The sequence below is a fragment of the Bidens hawaiensis genome, unplaced genomic scaffold (genome assembly GCF_021521415.1).
Source record: "Bidens hawaiensis isolate Kalapana, Puna unplaced genomic scaffold, B.hawaiensis_p1.1 tig00038476_1, whole genome shotgun sequence".
NCBI lineage: Eukaryota > Viridiplantae > Streptophyta > Magnoliopsida > Asterales > Asteraceae > Bidens > Bidens hawaiensis.
Window position 1 is genome coordinate 17,626 of NW_027496743.1, and position 15,630 is coordinate 33,255.

Genomic DNA, 15,630 nt, shown 5'->3' on the forward strand with positions numbered 1-15,630 from the left:
TAAAGTTTGGAAGACCACGACTGATCCTCAAAGGGAATGAATGGAAAAAATAGCATGTCGTATCAATTAAGAGTTCTGAGAATATTTTATTCTTTCCGGCTCAAGACAAAGCCTTCGTTTAAATTATTCAAAGGGGCAAATAGAAGTCAATTTTAAGTTGGGTCGAATTAATAAATGGATAGAGCCCCATGGCTTCAATTAATTTCATTTTGATTATAGGGAAAGAAAAAGCAACGAGCTTCCGTTCTTAATTTGAATGATTACCCGATCTAATTAGACGTTAAAATAGACCTTTAATGACACGCTATGTGCGTCATTAAAGGGGTAGATGACACGCTATCACGTGGCAAGGAAGGCCATGTCATAAAGAATAGATGACGTAAATTTGTGTGTCATCTTTTTATGACACGCATTATTGACATCTTTTTTTTTGACACTCGTTTGCGTGTCATGGTTTTAAGTATTATAAAAAAAGATTTTTTTTGGCAGATTCATAATTTCCACATTAAATAATGACAATTAACGTCTAATAATAAAATTAAAATTCATATATAACAAAATAATCCATTCCATATAATATAACATACTAGCAAACATTCAAAATTAACAATATTTCAAAGTTAACATTTCATTAACATCGATACGAACATTCATTGGTAATTAAAGGATGCCACAAGATTCGACCATTCTTCACGAATTCCATCAATATCAGCATCCGTGCATTCATTATTCCATCCCCCAACCTGAGAAAAAATTTAGATTAGTTAAACATAAAGTTCAAATGATATGTTAAAACAAGTGGTCAATCACGGATTCCATTAAGCAACTTGATAACCTGATCTAGCATATACAATACGACAACTGTACAAGATCAATAGCATAAGCGAATTGAGTCTAATTACAGCAGAAATACTAAGTTTTATTAATCACATAACATAATAACTTCATATCCTAAGTTCCTAACCGGTTATGGAGACTTATTTATCTAGGTTTAGGGAAAAAAGTTCCTAACTAAATGTCACATATTGATCAGCATTAATCATCAGCTTGACCATAAAAAGTCAACCTTAACAATATAACTTAAACCTACGGGTCATAAATTTACTAAACTGATACAATAATGAAAATATAAAAAGCTGCTATACTTACATTGTCGTTGACTAGTATTTCAATTCCTTCATCAAATATCTCTTTCATGAACTTTAACATAAAGTAGCCACAATACATAACAAATATTCATCGTAACATAGATTCACCCTAGCATTGACCCAATTGAGTTTTACCCTCGATCCACCACTTTGTGTACCCGTACAAGTTCATTGCACTACAAAAATGTTAAGAAATATATCAAATACTAAAACATAATGTTTCCATAATTTTATAACTTACCCATTAATAATTTGCTGCAACTGCAAATTAACAATTCCTAGAATCAAGGTAATAGCAAGTCATTGTTTTCATGTGTAGTACGCCCAGCACCCAATGATTTCTAAAAAAAGAATAAAAACCAAATTTAGTCAAACAAATAATAAAACTAATAAAACTTGGATCTCGATTTCAATTTGGATGGTTCAAAATCCGAATTTGACATTATATTATCACTTGCTAATTTACACCTTTCACTTGTACAGTTGACCTTTCACTTGTATAGTTGTACCTATAGTTACTAACTTGTTCCCAAAACACCATGTACCTACAGTGTAAAGCATTTGACCATTTGTGTTGTAGCATAAACAATTACGAAATTAATGACCCCTAAAAATATAAAAAAAAATATCAATCTTTGAATTATATGATTCAAACTACCAAGATTAAAACCATTGTCATAACAAATAGTGGCACATAGATACTACTCTTTATAAAACCTACATCACATATCATTGGTCACAATTTCACACAAACAGTAGAAGTGTGTATGCACTCTGCAGTAGGGATGAGCAAAATCGGGATCGGTATCGATTGGTACTGATACCAGTACCGATTTGGTACCGTCGGTACCGAATCAGTACCAAAGTTTTAAGTTTCGGGATCGGTACGGTACCGGTATTTCCCGATTTTTTACCTCCGGTACCGGTATAATCCCGGTACCGTCCCGGTACCATACCGGTACCGAACCGAATATTTCGGTACCGGGACCGGTACCAAGAATTAGGGATTTTCGGGATCGGGACTGGTACCAAGAATTAGGGATTTTCGGGATCGGGACCGGTCGGTACCGGTCCGGTACCATGCTCATCCCTACTCTGCAGCAGATAGTGCATGTAATATTAAAGTTATAAATATCAAAATGCAAAGAAAAACTTAGTGTAAGGTGCTTCATGATCCGTCTCTTAAGTAGTCTCTAGAAGAAACACAGCTTAACTTCAAATCAGTGAAGCAGACTGGCAGGAATCACCATTTGACTGTAACCGAAGAATAATCGATGACTTCGGTTTCGTAAATCAGCTTCACAAACACAATCAATTATTTTGGTATAGATAGGTATCTATATCTATCCATACCTTCATTTCATGTATTTCTAAACAAACATTTTAAGCCAAGTTTAATTTTAGTTATCAACCGAAACTAGCCAACTAACCCGAACATTTTAAATGAAAACCGACTGATTAATAAAATAGACTAACAGAAGACTTTCGGTTTCGGTTTAGGCTAATAGCCGATCCTAACAATGCACAACCCTAATTAACTGTCATAAAAACAAATCAATTATTACGAAATCCGCTTCATGTATCATGTCAAACAATAAAATAAAAACAATAAAAAGCTATTAACAAACCTTCTATCAGGAGGACTACCACGGCGCCCATCGTCCCTTCGATACCGCTTAAATGGAGGCGGAGAGTGTCCACCACGCCGCTTGTGAGGCGAACAATTACGATGTTCGTAGTAATCGGAACGACATGTAGGTATTTGATCAATGTCTCTGTTATCGGTTCTTCTATAATCATGGTCGTAACGTCGCTAAGGAGGCGGCGGTGGTGGTGATGTAGTTTCATTGATATTGACGTCGGGTTTATGGTCACCGGTCACGGTGTCCACTGGCATGGCTATCACTTCAGCCATTGGTGTTGTAGTCGAACTGTAGATGTCAAATTTTTCAAGCCCTAGATGTTAGATTACATAAACATATTATCTGATTTTCACAACAAACTACCTTCTAAAATCACTTCAAAAATCATAAACATAATAAACATAACAGTAAACTACACAAATTAACATCGATCAGTGTCATCAGTCCATCACAGAAAATAATAAACAAATGCAAATCTTAAACTAGAGACTTAATGATCAACAACTTAACCTAACAAAATGAATCCGTTACACAAAAGTCGGTTAATCAGTACACGTGTCCAACTCGTAACTCAATCGAAACTCATTAGTGTATAAAATTAGGGCAAATAACTACAAATAACACAGACAAGTAATTAAAGTATGTGAGAGTGTGTGTGTTTATATATATAAATATATATATTATAATATATTATACCTACGATTTGTTTGGTTGCAGGATTGATGACAGGTATTCGATTCTTCCTAACAGGTATGCAAATCCTTAAATCCAGAGCCAGAGCCGTGAATCAGAGTCGTGAATCAGAGCAGTGAATCAGATTGAGCGATCGATGATGATAGATATGGAATTAGGTTACGAGAGATAGATGATGATTTAACATAAGAGTTAGCCCTAGAAATTAAGTGGTCGATGAGATGAGAGAGGATATTTTTACTTTGTTTTTTTAACCAAAATAAAAAAGTGACACTTAAAAATGACACACACTTAAAAGTGTAGCCCTTGCTTTTTTTAGACCTTTTATGACAATAAAACAATGACAAGCAAATGCGTGTCTTCATTTCTTCAAATTTTGATAAAAGATGACAATATTTAGTGACACGCGGTTTTTACACGTCATACAATTACAATTACTGTGTGTCATGATTGGCGTGTCATTAAAGGTCTATTTTCTAGTAGTGTATATCTTGTTTCTATTGTTTCATTCGTACATCGACTAAACATCCTTATGGTTGAAGAATGCATGATATGAATATATATATGAGTAATTTTACTCGGTATATGTATCACACGTTCATATTTTTTACTGTTGTCGAAATACGAAGTGTCCACTTCACAATATGTAAACATGTGTACGCTTATATACAACATTAAGGTTTTAAGAAAATATGATACCAATATACAATGTTATAGAGATTAACGGGTACTTTGTATTAGTTTATGGACGATTGTTTGAGTTACTAGATGCATGTTTTTTATTTTGGGGTTTCATATTGGCACTAGAATCAGCTTTGAACAAGAATTATATTAGTTTAAGTCATCTTAGACTCTAGCTAGATTTTATACTGAGTTGAGATTAATATAAGGAGGCAAAGACACGCGGTTTTTACACGTCATACAATTACAATTACTGTGTGTCATGATTGGCGTGTCATTAAAGGTCTATTTTCTAGTAGTGTATATCTTGTTTCTATTGTTTCATTCGTACATCGACTAAACATCCTTATGGTTGAAGAATGCATGATATGAATATATATATGAGTAATTTTACTCGGTATATGTATCACACGTTCATATTTTTTACTGTTGTCGAAATACGAAGTGTCCACTTCACAATATGTAAACATGTGTACGCTTATATACAACATTAAGGTTTTAAGAAAATATGATACCAATATACAATGTTATAGAGATTAACGGGTACTTTGTATTAGTTTATGGACGATTGTTTGAGTTACTAGATGCATGTTTTTTATTTTGGGGTTTCATATTGGCACTAGAATCAGCTTTGAACAAGAATTATATTAGTTTAAGTCATCTTAGACTCTAGCTAGATTTTATACTGAGTTGAGATTAATATAAGGAGGCAAAGAGCTGGTCTTGCTATAATTGAACATTTTATTTCTGTTTGAATGATTATTTTTTGTCGATTGTGGGACTTAAACTCAAGAGCTCCCAAAACCCCTCCCATTAAACATTAATAATGGTTAAAAATATATAGATATACACATTATTAAGAAGGCTGTTTTATTTAGTTATAACTACTCATAATACACCCAAACATAATTTTAACTTCAGTAAGTAGCACCATGACCAAGCCTTACATATTCTTAAAACACACCCATACAAGCTACATTTATTAATAAGGAACCCAAAGAACATGATCTTCAGGTAGGAAATGGCAAACCGGAGACGTAGCCATATCGCAAACCGCCACAGCTTTTGCTTTGGTACCATCCTCACCCACCAAAGAAACCTCATACGATCGGGTACCTACGTTAACGTGACAATAAAAAACAGCATATGCGTAGTTTTGTTTATGACAAACCACAGCTTTATCTACCGCAAGCTTTTTGACCAACCCAATCCTGTATTTTTGTGAGGGGGTACTTTCTTTATCATTCACCTCAATTGAAACCCTTTCACATTTTCACCTGCTAATTTGGCAGTACTAAAACCGACCATGTTTTCTAATGAAGTTGCACAATATACTTCCTCGCCCGAAATGGGTTTGAGCTCGCAAAAGTTAAGTGTTTGCTTTAATATTTTGGTTTCCACCGAGTCAGGTTTAACTGAGAACGTGTTGTAGATTTCTGGAAGATCTTTAGACGAAAAGGGTATCGAATCGGAGAGCTCTTTTGGTAAAAATGCGGTTTTTTGGTTTTCTTTTGTGAAATGTAGCTTTAACTCTCCGCCTTGATGCAAGTCGCTTCCCAAGAAAAATAACTTAGCTTCTGGATAATCGTTTAGCTGGTTCGTGGATGCAACGTATGAGTAAGGATGATCTTTCAGCTGGATATTCATCGGGTCATTGTCCGTGAAGTCATAACCCTTTTCGTTTGTGTCGTCCCATTCTGCATAGACAAAAAAGAATTTTTTTCAAATGGTAGACTACTGTATGTACATAAAAATGTGGAAAACAGTTAAGTCTAGAATATTGGCTATGTTAACCAAAGTTAATCTTTTAGTTTACAATTTTATTATATCATTTAAGTTAGGATGACCAAGCTTAATACGTTTCGGTTATGAGTGTGTAGCTTATTAATAGATATCCTTATGTAGCGCTTGAGAAGAATATTTCATCATCATCATCATCATCATCATCATCATCATCATCATCAGTATATCTCACCAATAGCAAAGCTATGGTAGGGTCTGAGGAGGGTAAGATGTAGACAGCCTTACCTCTACCCCATAGGGATAGAGAGGCTGCTTCCGGTGAGACCCCCGGCTCGATAGTAGTTTTGCATCAAGCCTTGGACATAAGACATATAACACTCAACCATCGGGACACCGACCGATTGGTGCATGCACCCTTGTCTTTCGGCTATCAACATGGGCGGACCCACATAGTGTGGATCGGGGTCCCGGGACACCAATGTTTTTTAAAAATTTATTAGAAGCGGTATATTAAATTTTTTGAGGACCCCATAAGATTTAATACTTGGAACCCATACTATTAATGTTGATGTGGTCTGGTGGAAAGTCCCTTGTTTTATCTTTGAAAGGTCATGGGTTCAAGTCTTACAAGGCTCAGTTTTTGGTTTTTTGTGTTAATTTTTAGTGTTAATCAATCATTTGATTGCTAATGTTGCAATGATAACTTTGGAAACATTCAAACACCTCTAAAATACATATCATTGTTTTCAACTTTATGCATGGTTTTCTTTAGAAACATTCAAACACTTTAAAATATCAGTTTTATTTTTCACTAGTTTAAGTTAATGGTTTTCAACACATGCTTATGAAAGGGTGGATCTAGGTTCTATCTCAAAAATGTTTAAGAAAGGGAAAACAAAGTGTTTATGTGTCAACCCGACCCATTTTGACCCGTTCAGGTAGTGATGATTGAAAAGAAAGTTTTATTATGATATTGTTTTTTATTATGTTATTCGCCTCGACCCGACCTAAACAACGACCGACCCGAAAAATTTGAACACCGAAAATATGGGACCCCATTGGCAAAATATCCTGGGTCCGCCACTGCACTCACTTAAATAAGATCCTTAACTGTCATGCACCGTAGGGATATGATAATAGGGATCAGTGGCGTTACGTTAGTGGAAACAATTTATTTAAAGAAGTTGTTTTTTAAAACTTGAGGAGCAAAGTAGTAATATTATCAAACCATATGTACCATTTGTGTAACTAATTGTAAACTGGACTCTTTTGATATTTGAAGACTATCCAATATTTTTTGCAACTTTAAAATGTTCTTTTTTTTTACTAACGTTCCAAAATCATTTTGGGTTTGGTCAATTATAAGACTTTTGTCTAAGAAGTTCTTTTTTACAACCAGACCATTGAGATTTCCCTTTTTTTTCAATTACGTTTAAGCTCTTAACTCTGTTTAATTTTACTAAATTAGTTTTTAATTAATCAAACTAATATGTTACTGAAACTTAATGTATGTCAGAAACTTATAATTACTTTTAAGTGACTAGAAACCAAGTAAATATATTTGCCCACGTGCATAAGTGGGCATTAGATGATCTTGCTTGAATTTTACATTAAACATATGTATAAACCAATGTAAGTAATTAAGAAGGTAGTTTTATTTCATCACAAATACTGAAACATACATGCAATACCCAAACATAAGGAAAGTTGCAATAAGGAGCACTACTACCTTCACTCACCATACGATGCTTGTAGCAAACACAATCACACATATATACATGGCTGGTGTTTTTCTATTAATATGGAACCCAAAGAATATGCTCTTCAGGTAGGAAATGGCAAATTGGAACACTTCCTGGTTTCACTTTAAGCACTTCAAATGCCAAATATTTCGGGTTCCAATTTGAGGTGTCGTTATGGCAAATCGCCACAGATTTCACTTTGGTACCATCTGCACCCTCCAAAGACACCGCATGCGATCGAGTACCACCTGTTATGTGGCAATAAAAGACAGCATACACGTAGTTTTGCATATGGCAAATTACAGCTTCACTTGGTGCGAGCATTCTGACCGACTCAATTTTGTACATTTGTGACGGAGTATCTTTAGCGTTCACCTTGGTAGAAAGTGCCTTCACCCTTTTACCTAATTGTGAAGTACTGAAATCGACCATGGATTCTAATGAAGTTACACAAGTTCTTTCCTCGCCTTTAATGGCCTTGTACTCGCATAAGTTAAGTGTATGCTTCATGATTTTGGCGTCCACTGAGTCAGGTTGAACCGAAAACCTACTGTAGATTTCCGGAAGATCTTTTGACGAAAAGGGTATCGAATCAGATATTTGTCTGGGTAAAAAGGCAATGTTTTCGTAGTTTTTCAAGAAATGTAACTTCATTTCTTCACCTTGTTGCAAGTCTTTTTCAAGGAATAATAAGGTCGCGATCAGGTTTTCTTTTGGATGATGATTCATGGATGAAACATAAGAAACTTGTGCATGATGATCTTTTACTTGATTCTTGGATGTAGCATACTCGGAAAATTGTCTGTGATGACCTTTTAGCTCATCTTGGGATGCAACATATGAGTAGGTTTGTTCAGGCTGATCAATAGGCTTAGTTCTCCTTCCCAACCGATGTGGGATGTCACAATCCACCCCCCTAAGGGGTCCAGCGTCCTCGCGGGACCTGGCACCACCGGTCCGGCCCTGGCTTTGATACCATTTGTAACAACCCAGCTACCACTGCCCATAATATTGTCCGCTTTGGCCGGGACGTACCACCATCGCCTCACGGATTTGCTTTTGGTTGCCCAGGTGGTCACCCATCCTCATACTTCTCCCACCTGAGCACGCTTTACTGTGGAATTCTCCTCTCATCCACTACCATTAAGCGCCCAAAACGCGTTATGATGGGGAAGGTATCCACCTCCTTATAAAGAAGGCTTAGTTCTCCTTCCCAACCGATGTGGGATGTCACAATCCACCCCCCTTAACTTGTAAGGCCCCGTTACCGGTAGCCCTACTTTCGTGTTGGATTTACTCATAAACGCAGTTCTAAATATCATAGTTAATTAAAACATTCGCGGAACATTAAAAACATTCAAACCATTACATTCCATAACCATAATTCTTGTCTTATCGAGCATTCATAGTCATTTAAAAACAAAACATAGTCTTTTAAAATAAAACATCATAGCAAAATCTTCAGATGCCAGCTTCGTCCAACTCTGCCATGTGTCCTCCTCAAGCTACCTGCCTCATTCTACTCACCTGCGTGCATACTAAAAGTCAGCTACGCTGAGTGAGTTCTAGTTAATCACATACTCATACAATACCTTCTTACATTTCATACTTAACCTCTTAACTTTCTTTCATACACACATAAGTGCATATACTTTCATTCTTACCTTCATACTTTCTTTACATACATAATCATACGTTTTAAAGAGCCTTTCGCCCTATAACCTCACAGATATTATAAGGGTCTGGTCCCTGACATCACAGATATTATAAGGGTCTGGTCCCTGACATCACGGATATTATAAGGGTCTGGTCCCTAACATCACGGATATTATAAGGGTCTGGTCCCTAACATCATAGATATTATAAGGGTCTGGTCCCTAACATCACAGATATTATAAGGGTCTGGTCCCTAACATCACAGATATTATTAGGGTCTGGTCCCTCTTCGTTACCATACAACCATGCCTTTCCTTCGTTTGTTAACTTTATCGCATTCGTACATATAAGCAAATACATTATACTTACCTTATACGTAACACTACAACCTGACAGTACGTGCAATATCCGAAGATCGTTCACGTACCATCAAGCAATCATTCATACATTTCACATTATTCACATAAGGCATACACTTATCACTTAGGATAAGTGTATTAACAAACATATCGAGTATGCACACAGACCCGAAAACATAACACAGAAGTGGGGCTAGAAACTCACCTGAATCCTGTTACGCTCTCCGTTAATCGTTATTCCCTTCTTGAGCTGTGCACGGCTAACTGTATAATATTTACACGTATCAATTAACTACTACTACTCATGTTGTATTTCTATCTTTATATAACCCACAACGAACGGGGGTCCTGGGGCAGCGCCCCTGGCAGCGGGGTCTAGGGGCGGCAGCCCCTAGCAGGGTCCAAGGGGCAGAGCCCCTGGCTGGGGTCGAGCTGCCAGGTCAGTTTGGAAAAATTTTATTTTCATTAACTGTCTTAACACATTTTTCATTAGGTTTTTAATTTACTTTCTAATTTGCTAACTCCAGCGAACTTATCATTAAGCGAACTTAACAATAAGCGAACTTAACATTAAGCGAACTTACTGTAGGCGAACTTAGTGTTAAGCGAACTTAACATTAAGCGAAGTTAAGCATTGAGCGAACTTATCACCAGGCGAAGTTAAGGCTCGGCGAACTTAGCTTTAGGCGAAGTTATCAGTTAGGCGAACTTGGCCTTAGGCGAAGTTATCAGTTAGGCGAACTTGTCACCAGGCGAAGTTATCAGTTAGGCGAACTTGTCACCAGGCGAAGTTATTAGTTAGGCGAACTTGCATGAAGGCGAAGTTATGGCTTGCGGGCGAAATTGCCCAGCTGCCGTCTCTGTTCAAACTTAATCACCAAAATCACCCTTATTTCATCGAGAATTTCTTGGATATTACGTTAACTAACTCCGTGATCATTCCCATGGCCTAGTTCGGGTAAAACTTAGCCCGGAAAGACATAAAGTTTGGAGCTTTCGGCTTAAAACGTTTAATAACAAGTCGTCGTACATAGCCATAGGTTTGTCAAGTTCATTTCCAACATCAAGTTTGTTACTTTACGTTTCGTTTAGACCCGATTTACTTTATGTTTAAGTTTCAAAGCTAACCGATCCTAAAAACGTAAACTTTAAGGTAAAAGGCATACCTTTACGCGTTCGGTGTGGTCGCGGTTTGCTTGGTTATCTCGTATCTTGCTCGTATATCGAAAGTCTAATAATGGTTAGCTTGATTTTGGACTCGAGTCCCGTTCTCTCTCTCTCGCGGCCGTGTGAGGTGAAGGATGTGTGTGTTTTTGAGTGTGTAGAGATTAAGATGGAATGAAATGAGGTTTAGGGTTTTATGGTGGTTTAGGGGATATTTATATCCCTTAAAGCCCATGGACCAAAGGCCCATTCCCATTTAACCACCTTAATTAATCTAAATCCATGATCCGTTCTTTACTCGATATTAAATAAATTAATAACGCGAAATCACTAAACGTAACTTTCTTTATTTAACATTAGAATATTTAGGATGTTACAAATAGTGTAATTGCTTGACTGTCTATAAACATTCTAAATAAAACATGATAATGGTTAAAACGCCACAACCAGGAGAGAAGCCATCTACAACAAAAAATGAAACTACATGAACATAAAACTACACAATTCAATTAATCTATCGATTTTCTTAAACCAAAGGAAACCCAAAAGACTTTATATCTCCAATAATGTCTTCAATTTTAACCTCTTTACATTCAAAAATTTTCTTGATTCCCACTTTTCATATTCTCGAAATTACAAAATCGTACACCACCGACTCCACCATGCACTCTGAATTAATACGATAATCCAACTCCCATCCCGAGTCGCATATGATACATAATCGACTTGTGACCAGAATATTCCTTCTCTCTGAAACCACTTGGTTAGGAATCCTATTCATCTCCCGATATCGGAAGACTTATAACTTAATAATTGTTGTGTAGTTAATTTATATATGAATATATATATACTACTAGTAAGTGAGCCCGCGCGTTGCGGCGGGACAGATGGGAATTCAATAATTCAGTTTGCGGTGCAATGGTGATGCAATGAGAATTTAGTCAGTAACTGATTAGTTCCTTACAATACAATATTATATAGTACATGTTTTACTTCATTTCTTGTACTTTATTTCGTTGAAAGGAAACACCAAATTATTGATATCTGCTAATTATATTTGTTGGTCATACATACTATGGGAACATATTGCAATTGGTATAGGATGTTTGATTTCTCAAATATGGATTACACTTCATACATCTTGAAGCAAACACCAAGTAATGAAGAGCAACGACCACATCAGTAATTGGAGGTCTCATGCTTTGTCGTTTTTGAACATACATTGCAGCAATTGCAATGCTTGATATAGTCCTCGTACAAGATAATAACATTGTAGAACATGGTCCGCCATCTTCCCAAACTTCCTTTTATCTTTAAGTAACAATTGCTCATATTAAAAAAAGGTTAAATATTAGTTTTATTAAACAAAAATAAAAGGTCAAATAGTAAACAAGTTTCATATACCGTTTAAGTAATTTAGATACCGTTTTAGTCGTTTAGCTTAACCAAATGAAAATATTCACGCAATGAAATAATAAGAAAATAGAATGATGAAAGTTGGTTATTATTCCTCCATTTATGTAAAAATGTTTTCTGTCAACTACTCAGTTTTATAAAACATTCTTTTTATTCTTAAAAGTAGGGGTGTGCACGGTTTGGTTCGGTTCGGTTATTAGCATTAACCCAACCTAACCGATCGGTTATCGGTTCGGTTCGGTTAATTTCGGTTAATAACCAGTATCAAACTTGTGCTAAAATTTTGCTTAAAAATTCATGAAATGAATGTTTAAATACATAAAATGAATGCATAACTACATGAAATGAAGGTTTAAATATATGAAATTGAGATATTAATACATGAAATGGGGATATAAATACATAAAATTGATAGTATTAAACTAGTAATGCATATAATACATGAAATAGAAGGAAAAATGCTTGAAAATATTAAAAAATGAAGAGTTCGATTCGGTTTGGTTAATTCGGTTTTCGGTTATATCGGTTCGGTTTCGTCGGTTATCGGTTCAGTTTCGGTTAACGATTCGGTTATTGCTCACCCCTACTTAAAAGTCAAATATTGACTCTTATGGTAGTATTTTCTTTAAATAAACATCTTAAAGAAATACACAACCAAATAATATATAAAAAACATACACGTGCAACAAGGTTTTGATTTGCTAGAGATCTTGTATTATCAATTGTTTTCGGCCGCAATTAACTCAAATTACAAGAACCTAAAGATGTGTATATCCAACTTAACCATGCGTTGGCCCTTCGTTGCGTATAACCGTAATATCATCCTGTTTTGATTTTTACAGTAAAATCACGAGAAACATTAAAAATAAATAATCAAAATCTAAAATAACATTCGTTTACCCATTGCTTGTAACAGTCTGAATTTTCAGTCAAACACCATAAGAATATGTCACTTGCTTCACTTGCCAGAGCATGAGTTGCCTGTACAATTATGATATTTAAGATATTTTAATAATTAATACATTAAGTAATATATTCTAAATATTTATTAGTTTGACCAGTCGTATTTGCAGCAATGTGTAACAGTTGCTGTGTAACTTGCTTCATTGCTTTACTGCCCGGGGCAACAGCAAGAGTAACTTCCTTTAAGACGGGATAAATGGCTTCAACTCTATCAATTGCCTGATACACCAAATGTATTTCAAAATCATATTCAAATTCAAATTTAAAGCTATGGTTATGGTTAGTCTAAAGAGGAGTCACCTTGACACGAGCTGTAGGAGCATGGAAGGTGGATCCCATCAGAAGCTCAAGGGCGGGTGGTGGGATCATGCGCTCACCTTTTCTCACAGCACCGTTTACTAAAGCTTGCTATCTCCAACCAGGCCACCTCTGCCAACCCAAAATCTGATAACTTTGCACTATAATCCTCACCCAACAAAATATTTTAAGCTTTCAATCTTGATATATATATATATATATATATATATATATATAATTGATTGCTTCATTTTGGCATGTAAATAATCCAACCATCTTGCTATTTTCAATCAGGCCGTTTCTTGGTGGCCCGGTAACCTAGCAAAAAGGTAAAATCGTCATTAGTAAAATTAAACAAAACTTTAACACACACCAATTCTAGAAACCACAAGTGTCAACCGTTGGGGTTATTTTTTCGCGTAAATACTCCAACGCTCTCGACTTTACTTGACTGTAACACTACTGCCAATGTGGTAAGTAAAGTCGGTAACAATATTCCGACTATCACAAGCCCACCAATGAACATAACTGCAGCACACGATGACATTCCCATATCTAAACTTAACACTCAAATAACACATTCCCATACTCCAATCATTCTTCTTCACCGCCCTTTTTACTACCATAATGGTAAGATCATAAAGAGGCACTAAAAGTCAGAAATATTTGGAGACTGGTGGTGGGATTGCTCGAGTTTTACAAAAACATAAAACCGAGCAGTTTTATTTTTTTTTCGATTATTTTGGTTTCATTTATTTATTTATTTATATTTTTGGCTATTTTCGATTTCATACATGCTCCAGTATATGAGACTAATATGTAAATCTGGTATGCCAACAGAATATTAAGAGCTACTTTCCTTCAAGATGTAAGCATATGGCCACGAGATGGAGCATGAATATTCGTTGGTGGGCTTGGACTGGGCTAACCAACGCGTCTATAAGCCAAAACCACCATATCCCGGTCGTTTAGTGAAGAAGAATGATTCGGAGCAGTACTCTAGGTTTCTCGACATGCTTAAGAAGCTCTATGTGAACATTCCATTTATTGAAGCTCTCGCGAACATGCCAAAACACGCCAAGTTTCTGAAAGATTTGCTCACTAATAAAAAGAAACTTGAGGAGCTTTCGACTGTTACTCTTAGTGAGGAGTGTTCTGCCGCCGTACAGAACAAGCTTCCTAGGAAGATGACAGATCCTGGAAGCTTTACCATTCCTTGCTTGATTGGTAATCTTCATGTTAGCAATACTTTGGCCGACCTTGGTGCAAGCATTAACCTCATGCCCTATTCTGTGTTTGCCAAACTTAACGTGGGAGAGCTGCTTCCCACCCGAATGAGTATCCAGCTGGCAGACCGATCCGTGAAGTTCCCAATGGGCATTGTGGAAAACATGTTGGTGCAGGTGGACAAATTCATCTTTCCGGTCGACTTTGTCATTCTCGATATGGATGAGGACTCGAACGTTCCGTTCATCCTCGGTCGTCCTTTCTTAGCCACCGCACGCGCTCTCATCGATGTTGCCGATGGCAAATTGACTCTTCGAGTTCACGATGACACGGTCACATTCGACGTGTAGAAATCCATGAGGCATACTCAGCAGCATGATGACACTCTCTACTTCATCGATACTTTCATGATGCATGTAGGCGACTATCTTACGAAGGTCTGCCAGAGAGACACGTCCGACACCCAGATCATCGATGTGGAAAATCAGTCATTCGAGATGACAGAATTTGATTTTGAGTTGCAGGAGAAGGAGGAGCAGCAGTTACCTAAGACAGGGGGACACGAGCCGATCATGAGTTCCCAAATCTTTTCTAATGTCCTTGCGGTTGAAGAACGAGAGCTTCCGATTGAAAAACCATCTGTTGAGAACCCCCCATCTTTAGAGCTAAAATATTTGCCATCTCACCTCGAGTATGCGTTTTTAGGGGAGGGGTCTCAACTTCCCGTCATCGTCTCTTAGAGTTTGGAGACGGAGGAGAAGGAGAAGTTGATGGTTGTTCTGAAATCTCATAGGCATGCCATTGCATGGAAGCTTATGGATATAAAAGGTATAAACCCGTCATTCTGCACACATAAAATTTTTATGGAAGACGAGTTTAAACCTGTGGATCAGCCACA

General features: G+C 36.6%; 1 long non-coding RNA gene and 1 pseudogene across 1 annotated transcript; both read right to left on the reverse strand.

Moving 5' to 3' along the window:
- Positions 1-7,545: 7,545 nt before the first annotated feature.
- Positions 7,546-8,512, reverse strand: LOC143590323 (BURP domain-containing protein 3 pseudogene; annotated as a pseudogene).
- Positions 8,513-12,924: 4,412 nt separating this feature from the next.
- On the reverse strand, positions 12,925-14,080 carry LOC143590324 (uncharacterized). Its single transcript, XR_013145456.1, has 3 exons — positions 13,509-14,080; positions 13,146-13,427; positions 12,925-13,069 (listed from the first exon to the last, which is right to left on the reverse strand). It is a non-coding gene; the product is annotated as an uncharacterized LOC143590324 (long non-coding RNA).
- Positions 14,081-15,630: the final 1,550 nt, after the last annotated feature.